This window comes from Hemicordylus capensis, chromosome 2, assembly GCF_027244095.1.
Source record: "Hemicordylus capensis ecotype Gifberg chromosome 2, rHemCap1.1.pri, whole genome shotgun sequence".
Taxonomy (NCBI): Eukaryota; Metazoa; Chordata; class Lepidosauria; order Squamata; family Cordylidae; genus Hemicordylus; species Hemicordylus capensis.
The window spans coordinates 418,496,795-418,514,339 of NC_069658.1; the positions used below are offsets into that span (position 1 = coordinate 418,496,795).

Sequence of the window (17,545 nt, forward strand, 5' to 3'; positions counted from 1 at the left end):
GTTGTAGATACAGCGAATACAGTGGTGACATGATGAGGAAAATCACTCAAAGACATTGAGGCGAGTCTCACGACCAGCAAGACTCGCCGGATGGGGTTAGGCGGAGAGAGCGGGCTTAGCCCAATCTCCCCACAGACGAGGAAGCCTGCAGCCCTGGGCGGCCGAATCGGCCGCCCACACAACTGCAGGCTCCGTCACAGAGCCGGCAGGAGCTGCGGGGATTGGGGCCGCATGCTCCCCGGAAGTCCTAGGATGCCCATGCAAGAGCACGGGGCATCTTGGAGAAACCCCTGAGCCCAGGAGACTGTTTGCAGCCTCCTAGTCGGGGGTCTACTTGTGTGTCGCTGCACTCCGGGGCGACACACGAGCAGAATGCTGAGGTTAATGGAGTGCTCGTTCCGTTAACCTCGGCTAAGGGAAGGGGTAGTTTTGGCGGTTTGCTGCCGGGAGCTGCACGTCTCCCATGGCAGCAGATGATCGGCAAAAAGTGGGCTAGGCTCCCTTAGCCCACTTTTGGGCAAGAATCGCCTCTTTGCCTGACTTGTCCTTTTCATTTCAGTCTTCCTCATGTCGGTCAAAGAGATGCACATACCGTCTTTACCTGAACTGAAGACAACTCTGAATTTAAGAAGACACACACACCGCAAAAAGTGAAGGTTAAATACAGGTTATACCTGCATTTACTCAAAAGGAACAGGACTATGAATTTAAGATGACCTCCTGATTTCTACTATCAAAAAACTTGGGGGGAAACTAGTCTTGGATTCAGGTAAATAAATGCAGTAAGATGCATCCCTGCCCAAGGATGCTTCCAGCTGCAGTGTTTACAATGGAATTGTCACTACCATTCACTCACTTTTACAAAGCATCTACACAATGTCAGCATTCCATTGTTTTTTAATGTCTTCTGTGTGCTGTTTCTGTTTCTTTGGTGAGGTCAGGAAATCTGACCTTTAAAAAAAAAAAAAGAATGGAACAGTGTAATCTCCTCAACTATGGATGCCTTAGTGCTGCTCCATCTCTTTTTAGAGGTATGGCTTTGATCCATGCAGTGATGTGTTGTTAGACTTTACTGACAGCCCATTTAAAAAGAATGGGAGTGGGGTGTAGCACCAACGCTTCTGAAGAGTTCCAGACTAACGCTGCATTTGCATAGAGAAGGGTGAATTTCGATGGCCTCCCCTCTCCATGGAAGCACTCTGTGCCACCCAAAACTAGGTTCATGAGGGCTGAGCAACCCGCAGGAACATATTTTTGGGTGACACAGAGTACTTCTGAGGAAAGGACAGTTCATAAGAATTTAACTCCCCCCCACCCCGCCCACTGCATGGACAGTGGAGCTGATAGTTGAACTCTTCAGAAGTGTTGGGTGCTCCTCCTGTAGCACCAGTGCTTCAGTAGTTTGGATGTCAACCATTTTGTGTCTTTCCTTCTCAGGTGAGGAGAGGCCAAGTTGCCTGTCACCAAGGGAATTAGTGCAATTGTTGGGTGCTTGCTTGCTGGATTGTTCTTTCCCACAAATTTGAAAGGTACAGCTACCTAGATCTGAGTCCCAGTTGAGGCCAGCTTGTATTGTCTACACACAGGAGGCAGTAAAGGCAGCCAACACTTTTATTTCACCCTTCTAGATCTAGCAGGGGGGGAAGCCAACAAGCTCTCCACAGAATCAGGAAGAAACCAAATCATTTGCCAAGCCAATTTGAGGCCAAGCCAATCTGCATCCTTCATGCACTACTTGTTTTAGAGTAGCTGGGCCGTGACATAACTAACATATTGTAATTAAAGAATGAAAACAAAACCCTAATGTTGTGTGATTCCAAATCCTAGCTACTGTAGTAATTTCTGGATATTTTTATCCCCAGTATTTCCCCCCAATCTTTTTCACAATATCAAGCACCACCAACAACTCTAAGACTGCTTTCAGCAATGACCTGGAGATTTGACAACCCTAGTAGCTATACCTGGAAGCATGGCCAGTAAAACGGAAGCTCTAATCCTATATGCATGCGTGCCTGAGAGCAAGCTCTGCTGAACATAATGGGACAGCCTGGTCTACCCATGATACAGCAGAATGAGATGGGAAAGGGAAGGAAATGTCCTGACGTGGCTGACTGGATTACAGAACACCTTAGGCTGTGGGTAGGGATCACATTTTTGAATGCTCACCGTGTTAAAAAACAAACGAACACATCTTGCAGGTAGAAACTACCACAAGACAAAACAGACTAGTCCATAAGTTTTCTCCCTGTGGTTACAGGGTGTATGTTTTTTAACTTACAAGGAGGGTTTGGGGCTTTTTCCCCTCAGTGTGGGGGAGCATTCAAAAATGTGACAAAACCCTGCAAGCTAGAGTGGAAAAGCCCAGCCTACTCCCTCATTCTAGATTAGGACAGAAGTCCAAATGAGTGTTACCAATTAAGAAAGTATGCAGAATTGGGAATTAAACTCCTTCCACCGGCCTTGCGATACTGGTTGGGCCCTTCTCCTAGACTGTGTGCGGCTGAGGCTCACTTGTTTGTCTTCATGAGCTTGTATAATACTTGAGAGTCTGGGGAGGGGTATGTCGGGGCAGAAAGATGAAGAACTGCTGCTCTGAACTCTCACACTCCCTGGTAAGGGGCCTAGAGGATCCTCTGATCATCTCTATAATAGAGCACAGTTCTTATTGGGGCACTGCTAGGTACTTAAAATATTGGGGCCCCAGGCCTACACTTTTTGATAGTTAAACTCAATCATGCCCCACCAGAATAATTACATCTGACTCCTCCCCAAAGGAAAACTGGAAGAGATAATAGCTTTTAAAGAGGAGAGAGAAAGGAGGAGGAGGAGAGGATGAGGAGAGATCATTGCTGCTGGAGAAGCAGCAGTAGCAGCGGAGGCTATCACCCATCCCCATTCAAGAAGGAAGTGGCTGATGAAATTTGGGGCTCAGTCTTTCATGGGGAGCCAAAGCCCATGGGCCACCTGCTGATGATGCCCCTGGTGGATTTCTGGAAATGACTGCTGTGGCTTGGACAGGTAATATATATTGTTTGTTATCCTAAACGTTATTTGGTACTGTCAACACAACATTGTTTTGGAAGTTTTTCTTTGGATCATTAATTATGCCGCATAATTGAAACAATGCCATATTTAACTTGCATTTTTCATCATGCATCTTACGTGGAATTCTGCACTGAAGAATGTGATATCTGCCTATGAAGCCTCAACCTTCTGGTTTCATCTCTTTTAAATGCAAATTAGTTATAAGCCTCCATGGTTGTGGAGATATATTTGAAAGCACAGCAGCAGCATGTGGAAGTAAGCGGCTTACCATGGGATAACATTCCCAAGTGAAAAGTTTCAAACACACTTCAGCTGAATCTGTGCCAAAACATATCAAACAACTCTGCTTCTATTTAAAATAAAAATAAAACAGAACCCAGAAGTGGTTTCTTCTCAGAGGAGAAAGGCTTTTAGTGCTAGGGAGTCTGAAAACAAGGAAAGGTGGCGGCAATCAGTGTTGCCAGATTAACTATTTGGAATTTTTGTCTAAAGAGACAAAGTAACCGCGCCCCCGCCCCCCCCCCCCGCCACACACACACACCCCAGTTATTTTGTTCAGACTCTTTTTCCTTTAAGCCCAGCCGTTTGGAAGGGTGGGCCCTTTCATGCGGCAAGGTGAGATGGTCACCTCAGCCAGCTGTTTACTGGGGTATAATATGTTCTCCTCCACCCCCTTTAGAAAAGGGAAAGAGGGGGAAGAGGGTCACACAAGGAGGTAACATTTGGTGCTTTGCCTCAGGCACACAGACATCTCTGTTGTGTGTAGAATCGGGAATGTTTTGCCTAAGATTTAACCATGCCTTACAGCAGAGAGAGAAATTGGCTTTGTCAGGTATGGGGAGGGGAATATGCTTTGAATTCCTGGGGGCTGATAGTTAATCAGGGCCTAGCAGCTCTGTCCTATGGTCAGGGCTGCCAGTGTCTTGAGGAAGAAAGGACACCCCCTCATCTTTCTCTCAGGCATCCCCAGGATTGGGGAGGCACTGAAGGGATGGCTGCTCCAAACATGTTGGCACCGAGAGGAACACTGCTGTCCAGTAGAGCCATCAGGCTCCCGTCACAAAGGGTGGTCCACATTGCAGGCTTATTGGCCAGTGGTGATGGGTGGCAGCAGTCGCATTCCTCTTGGCACTGGTGTGGCTGGAGCCACCATTTTAGTTGTGCTCCCAATACAACACTGGCAGTGTTGCATTGGGGCATTGAAGGGCATGGTGTTGGCTCCAGCCATTCTGGTTCTGAGAGGAGCACTGCTGCTGCTGCTGCTGCTGCCCACAACCACCACCCAGTAAGCCCATTGGGGCCCGATTATATTAGAGGCATTAAGGGGGAATCAAAATGGTGACAGTGGACACACCAGCATAGAGAGGAATGCCAGGAAGAATTCTTTTTTTTTTTTCCAAAAAGGTGCTCAGTGCTGGCATTAGAGGTGTTGGGATCTCAGAATTTGCCTGAGGATGCTGATGCCCGGCCTGGTTTCTCCTCACACCTAATATAGGTTAAAGGGGTCTAGGGCTTCCCCACTTCTCTGGTCTCCTTTCCTTATCTACTGTCTTATCAAAAAAGCTCCAGCCTTTTCCTCTCTAGTCTGTCAGAGGCATTAGCCAGATTCAGACATTATGCTGTACGAGTGTACAGATGTCTGTACACTCATACACAGGTTTGTGTGGATGAATGTACCAGTGCTTGCTTTACAAGCGAACCTTGATACAGGCCCTTCAAATGTATGTTACAGATTGGAAGTGTACTTCTGTACCTGCATTCAAAATAACATGTGAATTATGTGTACAGATACACATGCACCTGTATACAGATATACAGGTATCTGTACAGATTTGTACCTGTGTACACTGTACACTCATTCATCCGAATGGGCCTTCGGATGAATGGGCCTTTGAGTCCAGAACTTTCCTTTGACTATGGCTATTAATAAGAGCAGGAAAGACTTCCTTCTAGCATATTCTCTTGTGCAGGGGCATAACTATAATAGGGCAAGGGGAGACAGTTGTCTGGGGGCCCACTGCCTTGGGGGGCCCCCAGAGGCAAGTCACATGAGTGACTCCCCCAGCTGCGCACCCACCGGGGCTTCCTTCAGTTGTATTCATCCTCCGAAACTGATGTGAGTGTTAAGACCTGGAGCTACCAGAACAGCATGTCTTTCTCCAGTACCATTAAATGACTTGCATCGTCCACAATATACAAAACCTTTAAAAAAATAATTTAGGATGATGTTCTGTTGTGGCACATAGTGTGTGTGTGTGTGTGTATGTGTGTGTGTATATATAACTATTCAGCCTCATTTAAGATTTCTTTACATCATGAGCTGAGCTTCAGTGAGGGGGGCCATTTTAAAATCTTGTCTCTGGGCCCACTCCAACCTTGCTACGCCCCTGCTCTTGTGTGCTCTTGCTTGAGAGTCGCTGGGCACAATAGGAAATGCCACTTATCATGCTGTCTAAGCTTATGCTGCAATGAGCAACCCTGGTTTCTCCTCTCTTGCCATATGAGAGTGCAGTCTCATACCTTAAGCTAACACCTTTCATTCTCATACATATGTAAGAATTCTTTGCCAACCTGTCAACCCTGTCAGTAGTTTCAGCTGCTGTGTACCGATCGTCTGCCTGACCTCACAGCTTCCAGATGTACTCCTGTCCCCATACCTAACACAAAGCCAGACTTTCCCCCTTGAGAGGAGGCAGGCAGGGTGAAGTGCAAGAGTGTTGGATGGTGAGAGAGATCAGATTAGACCCTTTTGCACTCTCAATGACATTGCGCAGCAAAATGACAGGTGCGATGACCTGCAGAAGCGCAGGGGAGGGGGGGGGAAACTATTTTCTGAGCTGTGGGGAATTGTTAACTTTTAAAAAGCACTTGCTGACATGATATGTGGCCTCATGATATGTGGGGATAGGAGGGTATAGCAGTGCACTTCTGGGTGGGGGCGGAATGGGAGAAACTACAGTGTCGCTGGTAGCACAACCACTGCCCTTCCCTGCAGTGCTGCTGCTTCTGTGTCCACAGCAACGACACTGGATTACCTTTCCGGCCCTGTTGAGGCTGCACATCACAGTTCCAAGCCTGCATGGGAAGAGTTTGCCCTTCACTAATCTAAACTGCAAAAAGGGGGGGAAGGATTTCCAGTAGGCACAAACATGTTTTCAAACAGTGTGAAAACTGTAGTTCAACGCAAGCTTGTATATGACTGCTATCGTTCAGTCATTCTTATATATCCATAGTAGATACTCCACAAAGTAGATATTCCAGATCTAAATTCCTACAGACAGAGCAAACTAGAGACAGGGCAAACAATATTGATTTATTCATGAATGAAATTCTCAGGCTTTACAATAATTGAACACTGAAAAAGCCACTCACCTAAAATAGTAAGCACAGCTCTGAAATCTATTCAAGTTTATTTTTTGGTCTTTTATTTTATTTTTTAGCCTACTTTCCTTAAGAAAGTAAGCTTATGAGATAACCCGACATTGTGTGTGTGTGTGTCTGTCTGTCTGTGTCTGTGTGTGTGTCTGTATGTCTGTGTGTCTCACACTATCAATTTTGCAATGCCTGGACCAATATAAACCAAATTCCTCCCTCCCTCAACTTCATTTCCAGGGCCAGCAGCCTGTGGTTCCGAATTCAAACATACCGCAGGCTGCCTGGAACCTCAGGGTGCAGCAACAAAACTCATTACAACCCGAGGGTTCAGACTGGAGTTCCAATCTTGAGCCCTTGGTTTCGTCACCGCACCCAACTGCGGTTCCCTGCATTAAGACATAATGTTAGTGGAACTGCAGGCCTATTCAACTGCAGTTCTGCATTATATGTGAAAGCAGCCTCGATCTCTTTCATAGGCAGGCCCAGTCCACCAGTCTCACTCTGTGCTGTAGTGCTGATCCTTCCTTATCAGAGAGGCACACTATAAGAGAGAGCTCTCTGGCCTCCCTTAAATAAATTTTGAAAATCTCTGCTTTGACTCCCCTCTCCCTCCCCCCTCCGCCCAGGCAATGGGGGCACAGTTGCTCATGACAACACTTGATTTGAATGATGATAAGCCAGTCAAGGAGATTGCAAGCCAATTGGAAGCCAGTGCCAGAAAATCAATCAGGAAAACAAAATGGCGCTCCAAAATGGCGCTCAAAACACTCGAAACATTTCAAGTCGAAATGGGGATGTTTTGTTTCAAGCTTGAAACAGGCCCTTTATTCTAAGGGCATTTTTTTTTAGCTCGAAACACTTGAAACGGCCATTTCAAGCTCAAAATGTTTCGAGCTCAAAACGTTTTGCACATCCCTAGTTGTTTTCATAGGTATCCTGTTAAGATATATAGCCCTCCCTACCAACAGAGGGAGCTGAGCAATAGCTTTATCTGACTTGGTGAGAGACTAGAAACCCAGGTCAGAGGGCTAGGGAAGGAGTCTTTGTGACTGCAGCAGAGCATTCTCAACAAAGCTTGAGTAACAGCAGCTAGGCCTCTGTGTTCACTGAGCAGACTATGCACTATTCAAACACATCCCTTCACAGATATTCTTTCAGAGTGGGCAACACAAAGAAAAAATATTATTTTAGAGGTGTGATGGGGCTGTAGTTTAGTGGTGGAGCAGAAGGTCCCAAGTTCAATCTCTGGCATCTCCAGGTAGGGCTGGGAAGGAGTTTTATCTGAATCCTGGGAGAGTCACTGCCAGTCAGTGTCGATAATACTGAGCTAGATGAATCAATGGCTGGACTCAGTATAAGGCAGCACCCTATGTTCTTATCCTCTAGCTTTTCCCTCTAGAGTGCTGAAAACAGGCTGCCCACCAAACACATCTCTCAGTAAACAGCACCACAAGATGGAAATATATGCATGAACAAATATATGCATGAGCAATATTGTGAACAAAGCATTTACCAGGAAAAGTGATAAGTAATGGCTTGACCCCATTAGCATCTATTGAGCGGTATTAGGCAATATATATATATTTTTTCAATCGAAAAATGGGAACTGTTCCAGAAATTTAATCAGATGCCATTTCAGAGAAGAACTATGGAAATTGGTTGGCTTTTGCTAAATGTGCAGTGGCTTTTAATGTACTTAGGTACGCTTGTTTTAATTTCGATGTTGTCACATTTGCCTTTACATATGAAACAGAAGGAGTACAAAAAGCCCATAACAACTGAAAAAGCACCTTTTATGCCTCTTGTAACTGAGTAATGTTGTGCTCCCCTTAAAAGAAGAGACTCTCCACTTGAAAGTCCTCCTGGATCAAGCCTTATTTCCAGATGACTTTTGCTCAGCATTGACTCATGGCTACAGCTATTCATACTCTTGACACCTCTCGTCTTTACTGCAATGTGTTCTGGGTGAGACTACCTTTGAAACCTGACCACAAGCTCGTACAGCAACGGGGCAACAAAAGTCTTGACCAATTTGAGAAGTTCAGTTCATAACATGCTGCTTTTGTACCAGCAGTGCTGGCTAAGATTGTGCTTTCAGAGCTGATTCAAGGTTTGGATTTTGACCTTCAAAGCCCTATATCAGAAGGAGTACTATATCAGAAGGAGGCTTAGGTTTTGACCTTCAAAGGCCCAGGTTACCTGAATGATCGGCTTCTGCTGCTCAAATCTGCCCATCCTATATGATCTTTTAGAGAGGCTCTCTTGCACATCCAGTCACCTTCTGAAGCTCCATTGGTGGGGGCACAGTGAGAGAACCTTCTTGGCAGATCTATATCCTGGGGAGGGGGACGCTAGGATGGGTCTGCTCCTTTAAGTTTTTCCTGCCCCCCCCTCTCTCTCGTTTTTACAGACAAATATATTTTAAGTAATGGAAATTTGCTTGCACTGATGGGAGGAAGAAAAACTGCTCCCCCCACACTTTTTAGTGCCCCTTAAACATTTGGGGTGGCTATGGACCTCAGTTAAAACAGACTCAATTAAAAACCCATCAAATTATAGTTTTAAAAACCCCATTGTTTCAAGTCAATAGCTTGCAATGTAGACAAATATCAAACACTTCCAGTGCTCTGACATACAGACCTTGCAGGGATGTGCCTTATCTTCGGTACCACCTCCCCTGGAAACTTTTTAAATGGGGCCTAAAACCACTTTTATTTGGCAGGCTTCCCCCAATGTTTTTTTAGCTGTTTTTGTTTGATAAATTTTACTGGTTTTTACCTTTTTGTTTTTATGTTACTTTTATCGTGTTTGCTGCTGTTTTTGTGTTGTCATTACAGATCCTTCCCCCCCCCCTGTTCCTTGTGTTGCTTCCTATTTCCTCTCATATTCTCCTTAAAACTTTCTGTTTTACCTTACTCACATCTATTTATCCATCTACTCTTTTCATGCCCCCTTTCACTCTCTCTGTCATAGGAATATAGGAACATAGGAAACTGCCATATACTGAGTCAGACCATTGGTCTATCTAGCTCAGTATTTTCTTCACAGACTGGCAGCGGCTTCTCCAAGGTTGCAGGCAGGAATCTCTCTCAGCCCCATCTTGGAGAAGCCAGAGAGGGAACTTGTAACCTTCTGCTCTTCCCAGAGCGGCTCCATCCCCTGAGGGGAAGATCTTGCAGTGCTCACACATCAAGTCCCCCATTCAGCTGCAACCAGGGCGGACCCTGCTTAGCTATGGGGACAAGTCATGCTTGCTACCACAAGACCAGCTCTCCTCTCCTAGACCAGCTGTCCTCTCCTGTCCTTTTGGTATCCCCCATCTCCATAAAACCTATGATTATTTTGTTTGGTTATATGCCCTCTCTGCCATGTAGCCCCCTACCAAGGTAAGTAATAAAATTTTACCAAGGTAAAATGCCATGGTATTTTGTGCACTTTCCATCTCAGCATCCTTCCAATGTTCCAGACCAACTCTTTTGGGAAGGTCTTTCTGGCATTTGGGATGCAGTGATGTGTTGAATAGGCACAAGGAACTAATAGCCAGTGATCTGCATATTTACTCCAAGCTTCCAGCGCAATTCCATGGAGCAATTCATCAATGCCAGTAAGATTTTGGTAGCCCCAGTTGAGTAGGGTCTGGCCAGGATGTCTGGCAACGCTGACTCAGAGCAAGGTACACACAGACCAAACAGGAGGAAATGGAGACAAAGTCTGGGTGTTATTGATATAAGACTGTAGTTTTACTAGGCTAATAAATGCAGTTTCTGCTCATTCCTTTAGGTGTGTGGAAATCTCATTTCACAATGGCACATTCCTGAAGAGCAAGGTTGGCACAAGCTGAGTAAGTCAGATTTAAAAGTCAACAGACTTTCCCTTGTCATTTTCTGAACTAAGTGAGAGCAGCACCGAGCTGACTCAAGCAAAGGAAAAAGGGCCTCCTTTGAACTTTCTTCCCCCCCTTCTTTCTATAAACTCAAGGCTGTTTCAAATGTTGTGGCAACTGCTCAAATGAAGATGCTTAAGTGGCTCACACATTGTCTTTCCATGTTTCTGACATCATGCCCAAAGCTACCATGCATGCCTGCTTTATAATGCTTGAATTGAATATTATTGTCTTAGACAATAATAGAAATGTAAAATGAGATTTCACACATGCACAGAATGTGTTTTTTGTTTTGCCTAAGTCTTGGACACTAATTGCAGCTCAGACAGAACTAACCAGACGTGAGCACAGGGTGACTTTTAAGGCTCTGGGGAACTGTGAGTAGCCCAGGGAAACTTCAGGGTGGCCTTGGGGGAAGAGAGAGCTGTGCAATCTCTAGAGTTGTGTGACCAAATCCAAAGGAGCCTCCTCAACTCAAGTGACCTGTAGCTTATTGAAAAAGGCCTGCTCTATATTATTTCATATACCATTTGAGATGCTACAAACACGTCTCTTTTGTATTTTAACATTGAGGATTTAGGGAGGAGAAAAGGGGGGAAACCAGCAATTGCATTTAACAGAATAAGAATTATGCCACTTCCTTTGCATAATCAAACCAAATAATTTGCATTTGATGCTGAGGATTTGGGGAAGAAGGTTTTCGATAGGGCTGTGAATCAAATTGGAACAATAACAGGATGGATCTGATGCAATATAGTCCCTCTTGGTTTTGATGCAAAATTGCCAATATTGGCATTCCTAATATGACATTTTCCTTATCAGGACAGGCTATATCAAACTTAATCTGTTGATCAGTTGAGCTCTTTTCTCTGTTGCTGATGTCACAAAACTTCCTGTAATTGAATTTGCTGATGTGCCATATATGGGAAATGCTGAGGGTGGGGGGAAGAGAACAATTATATGATTGACATCCCTGCTTCAATGCCTCTTCAGGCATTGCCTGCGTCTCAGAAACTCTGGCACTTCTGCATGAAATGGGTGAGAACAAGTCATAAGAAGAGTCCACCATCAACCCTAAGAAAGATCTTCCAAACCTGCAAGTTTCATCCCATTCTGATTTACAATAATACATTTATAGTGATTCCCCATTATTTACTATGGACTATTATCATTATATATCCTGTGGGCCAATGCATCAACCCTGATGCTGATACACTGAATAATTCAGTTCTGGTTGGTACAATTATCGGTTGCACAATACTCAATAGCACCATATTGCTATTGGATCCGATAATTTCATCCATGCGTGGCCCTAGTTTTTGTTGTCATCACAAGCTAAAACGTTCAAGAACTGGAGGATAGGGGAAGGGTACCAGAGTATACAAAAGGTCTTTGTACACACGTTATAGATCATTTAAGGTGGAACAGCTTTTTTTTGTTTGGAAAGTTGAAGACAAAGGTTGTATGGATCTCTTTTCCTCAAGGTTTTGGATTTTTTCCTTGAAAAATTGTCCTTTGGGGACATTGTTAGCTCTGTTGAGCTGTTCAAAAAATCAATATAATTCTGATGTGGACTTAAATCTTAAAAAGAAATATCTATTTTAAAAATAGCACAAGGTATAGCCAAAAATTCAACTGAGAATCTGGTGGGGGGAGGATTTATTATTCTTGTTTTCTACAATAATGCTTGCTGTCTGAATTTCAAATCAAATTGATGGAAGTTCACTCATCACCAGTTATTGGAAAGAAGATGTAAAATCAAAATTTCACTACTGTTAAGTGAAGCTGTAACCCTATTCTCACATTCGGTTCAGTGTGCGGTGTGTAGAGTAGCTATGATTATTGATTTTTCTATACATGTTCTGCATGCTACATTTTTTAGGGATCCTGTTCCTGTGTTGACTTTTAAAATGAATGGATGTATACTCATTAACATGAAAATGAGTGCATAAATGAGTATTATATGCATAAAACGTAATATGTGAAGAACCCTAGCATATGCAGTGCTTAGACACCTGGCCTCCCCTGTGGTGAGTGTGAAGGCTCTCCTGTGGTTTGGAACTTCCAGCTGTGTACCAAACTACAGGAGGGCCTTCGCTCTGGCCCAATGCCATGCCCTCCTTTCAGCTGTGCTCGAAGGCCGCTACAGCAAGACCCCATTCTCGGAGCATCTGTGCCCTTGTGACTCAGGGCTAGTTGAAACAACGGCACACATCCTCCTCCAGTGCTCCTGCAACAGGGACAATTGTGCCACCTTCATCCTGCCACTGATACACAGGTACCCAGGATGTTCAAGCCACCTCGACACCTCTCTGATGCTAAGCCCATTGTCACATACAATGTGGCCAGGTTCTACGCAACAGTGTCTAAAATTCATCAGACAATGACAGGCAGGATGTAGCTTGGTGCCCAGCTATGAAAGTTGTGCACCCGGGCAGCCTTGCAGTTTTAGGCTCCACTACTTTTATTACCCTATGGGTTTTTGGTTGGGTTTTTTTAACAGTTCAATAACCTCTACAGTTTTTATAGTTGTAAAATTTTAGTTTCATAACTCAGAGTAACTGTTTTTTTCCATTCTTTTAATTTTAATCTTAAAACTATTTTAGTTCTTATAGCTTTTAAAATTTAATAGCTTTATAATAATCAGATCAATATAGCTACATTGCTGTATTCTTCATGCCCTCTATTATGACGTTTATGCTTTTTATAAAATCTATCCTTTTACCCATTTTCTGCCCTGTACTTTATGCTGGTCCTTGACCATAATAAAGATTGATTGATTGATTGTATAAAATATAACATGTGAACAGCCCTAGCATATGCAGTGCTGCCTGGATGCTGCAATTCCACAGCAGTGGAGGTGCGGGAAGTCAGAATGTGGTACTAGATCGCAGATTCATCTTCCTGAGAATCTCAATTTCCATTTTGGGGGAAACCCCACAAGTTTCTAGTCCTTGTGGCTGTGAAAGTCTTCTTGAAGGTCTGTGGGCAGTACTTGCTGAAATCTTAGAAGCTAGAGGAAGTAGGAAATGAATTGTCATTGAGAGACAGCCTTCATGGGCCTCCATAGCTAGCAACACCAGAAGAAATTATGCAAATTTATGAAAAAAATTAAGTAAAATAAGAGAAGATTTAACTCATCTCCTTCAAAATTTATAATTCATATGGGCTGCAAAATTCATCTTCTCTTAGTGCAGAGTTTTAAAAGTCAGTTTAATCCAATAGTTTGTTTTGAATTTGACAGTTAAATAAATAAACAAACAAACTGAGAACCTTTCAAACAATTATTGTTTAAGGTGTGGAAAGCAACAGAAATGACTACATTAATGGAATGTAAACATTTGAGAGATGGAGTGCTTCTATAGAAACTTTCTCCTTTATAAAAGTGTATAAAAGTTCTTTTAGCATTTTTAAATATTGGACCATCATATGGATACAAACACTTCTCCCTGACATGGTGCACCAGGGGTCATGCCATGGAGACAGCCGCTCAGCCAGATGCCAGGAAGGTCAAGACAGCAGCCAAGAGCCAGTAACACACCAGGGGTCAACACAAAGTGTTGTCTGGAGCCAGGACCACACCAAAGATCCAAGGAGTAGCCAGGAACAAGACAACCCACAAGCAGATCTTGATACTGAAGTAAAGCCTGCTTTGGCCAATAAGTCTCTTATATGTTCAACTGCAGGAGAAGGCCAATGAATGATCCCCTAGGGTTGGGCCTGCCTAAAGACCTAGGAGTCTGTTGTAATATGCCAGGCTACCACAAGGGGCAGCAAAATGCAGGGACCCAGGGAAGACAGCAAATTCGCTTTTAAATCCACCTAAACTACCACATCCTGTGGTAGCAAATTTTATACATTCATTATATGTTGTATGGAGTCATACTTCCTTTAGTTTTGTTTAGAAGACCCTACAGATGATCTTTAGCTATATGAATGTTGTTTACAATCAAAGAACCACGTCTCCTGTTGTGGTATCCCTGCCCCCTAGTATCCAAAACGTGAGGCTGGCTGTCTTAATTGCTTCGTGAGAGACAACACTTTGTCCTTGCTTAAAAGCACCCTTCTCCAGTCTGCAAGAGCAGAGAGAAGCAGACCAGCTAATGCCAGATACAGAAATGCAGACTGCAGAAACCAGTCTTCCCAAATTCAGACAAGAGTCCAGCATGGGCAATCCACAGCTCAGTTTAAGCATTGCAGAACCAGAAAATAATAGACACTCGACTTCAGTAAGAGAGATCTGCACACATTGCATATGCAGAGGTGCATAGGGTTGTGCACACTGGTTCTATTCAAACCTGGTTCCAAAAGAACCAGCCTGGTTTGACCAGTTAGGACCCAAACCAAACCAGACCCCCCAAAAGGGGTTCTGGTCCAAGTTTGAGCTGAAATGGTCCTGGTTCTAATGAACTGGTTTAGAACCACTTTGGTGGTTCAAGGGGGCATGCTTGTAAAGGGGAATCTGATGAGGATTCCCCTTTTCAAGCAAAGGGGGGAACCCTGACTATCTTAAAGAAGACCCAATAATAGTGACAAGAGGGGACCTCTATGCGGCGTGGCGGCAGCACGGCTCCTTTGAATTGTCCAGACTGGGCCTGGTACTCCAGAACAGCCCACTTCTGGCCATTTGTGTGACCTCTGTGCAAGGGCAGAGGCTAGAACCCAGACTGTGCTGGAGTACCAGGCCAGGTCCAGACAATTCTGTAGGGCTGCACCGTCACCACACTGCCTACAGGTCACCTCTCACCACCATTATTAGGGTCTTTTTAAAGGTAGCAGAGTTCCCTCCTTTGCTTGTAAAGGGGAATCCTCACCTGATTCCCCCTTACATGCATGCCCCTTCGAACCACTGAACCAGTTCCAAACTGGTTTGGCCTGTTTTGACATTCGGGCCGAACCTGGGAATGGGTCAACTTGAACCATCTCGAACTTGAACAAAACCTCAGGAATCGGTTCATACACAGCCCTAAAGTGCATCCCCAAATGCATTCTGCTGCTCATCCAAGCCCTGTTGAACCGGATGCTTCTTTTGTTGTGAAACGGGCTGCTCATCCACTTCCAGCACCAGCAGCTGTTACATGTGACTAACTTCCTATGACTAGAGCTCAGCTGGGTCCAATTTCTCTCCAAAAGATACACAGAAAATTTCAGTTTGATGGAAAGAGGAAGCTAAACAATAAAAAAGAGCATTTTTCAATTAACTTAGCAAGCAATTGTTGTAGTCTTAATACCCATCAGGGAATTGCCATATTTAACATCTTGATTATTTGCTCCACCCATACCCAGTACATTAGCATTGTTAATCTCTGGATGTTTAATAGGTTTCAAAAAGGAAGGAAATAATTACCTTGAAAACACTACAGACAGAATTCAAAGACCACTTCTCTGTTTGTATCCAAGATTTTGGCCAACAACACCCAAATGAATGATCCCCTAATCTCTCTCCCTCTCTCCTCTTTCTTTCCCAGGAGCAGTTCGAAGCAATGAGACAATTGGTTTCATTTGTTGAAAATAAGCCAAGTTGCTCCCAGGACGATTAAAAGGAAATCACACCAACGCTATAGTAAGTAACTTTGTCATTGTCCTCAGCAACAGGTCCCCTTAGTGTTTTTGTGGCTAAATCATAATTTCATGAGGAGTTAGTAGGTATAACAATAGTGTAACTTGAAACAGGGCATTTTTAAAAAATCCCATTCAAAATTATGTAGGGACTAGTGGTTTTCTAGCCCGTTGGTTAACGGGCGCTAGTGGAGCTCTGCGCTCCAGACGTTCACCGCCATTCCCTCTCCCGCCACCCCCCGGTGCCCGGGGCTCCGGCCGGGCCTGCCACTCACTGCTGCCCGCGGCTCCGGCCGGGCCCGCCACCCACCGCGGCTCCGGCCTGGCCCACCGCTGCCCGGGCCCACGGCCGCATTGTTTTGTTTGCCGCCTCGTCCGGCGGCCACCCTGGGCGGCCAGAAGCGGCCGCCCCGAAGAAGCCAGGTAAGCGGCGGCACGGCCAGGCCTCGGCCATGGCTCTGCCGCCTCCTCAGCCGCGCCGCCTCCTCTGGCCGAGGCGGTGGCTTTGCCGCCGCCTCGGCCAGTGTCCCCCGCCGCCGCTTACCCGGCTTCTTCGGGGCGGCCGCTTCTGGCCGCCCAAGATGGCCGCCGGGTGCTGGCGGTCCTGCCTCCCTGGCTCCTTCTGGCCATGCGCTTCGCGCATGCCCAGAAGAGGCCAGGGAGGCACGGACACACGCTTGGTGTCCGTCCACGGACGGACACCAAGCCTTTTATTAGATAGGATATTACCTTTGTGATCGATCTAGCCTAAAAGCTAAGGTAGTATATAGGCCCAGATTAATCATCATTTTGTCATATTAATTACGGGTGGCATATCTGAAAATGGATGGCATAACTGAAAGCTGAAGCGCCTGTTAGAGAAAAATAGCCTGGAGTGCCTGTTGTCAAGAGATGACTCTACATCAGTTAATGCTGTCACATGAGCATTCAAAACCTCATCATGGTTTCCATATACAATTCTATGAAATATGGGCCTCTTGGCAGTGTGATTCTCTGTTAACATGCATTATTCCTAGGAGAAGACGATTATATGTTTAAGCAAAAAGAGAACACCCCTGAGCCGTGCTATGAAAGGCACATGTTATGACATGTGCTACTGTTGTATAAAGATGGAGAGTAGGGATGTGTGAATCTATTTGAATCTGAATTGATTCAGCTTAAATCTGGCTGATATGGATCCAAATCAAATCACCCCTAAAAAGGGTAATTCGATTCAAATTGACCAGATCTGAACTGATTTGACAACTGTTTAGGGACATTTTGGCACCTTTAAAAAACCTTTCAGGCACCCTGACTGGTCAAAAAAAGGCTTCAAAATAGGTCGAATTATTTGAAATCAAATTGATTCAAATTTGAATCTAATCAGCCTGCTTTTGGCCAATTGAATTTGAATTTGAATCAAATTGATCAGTTTCTATTCAAATTGAATCTGAAAATTCAATTCATGCACATCCCTAATGGAGAGTGTGGAACTGTATCTTTGAGAAGTAATAATTTGCACCCCTCAGCTCCTGCATCTCAGATTGCTAAGGAAAGAAGATACTGAGGCTATTCCCATGATCATCCAAAATCAGGCTAGGGGAGCCTAGCCCGATTTCGGATGATCGTGGGAGCCATCGGGCTCGCAGCCAAGCCCGGTTGCCTCCCGGCAGTTAACCCACCTAAGTACCCCTCCCCTTAAAC

At 44.7% G+C, this 17,545-nt stretch overlaps 1 protein-coding gene across 1 annotated transcript in view; it reads left to right on the forward strand.

The window, feature by feature from the left end:
- The window catches only part of TMEM100 (transmembrane protein 100), a 307,881-nt gene that overhangs the window by 131,282 nt on the left and 159,054 nt on the right, over positions 1–17,545 (forward strand). The gene's annotated exons all lie outside the window — the stretch shown is intronic.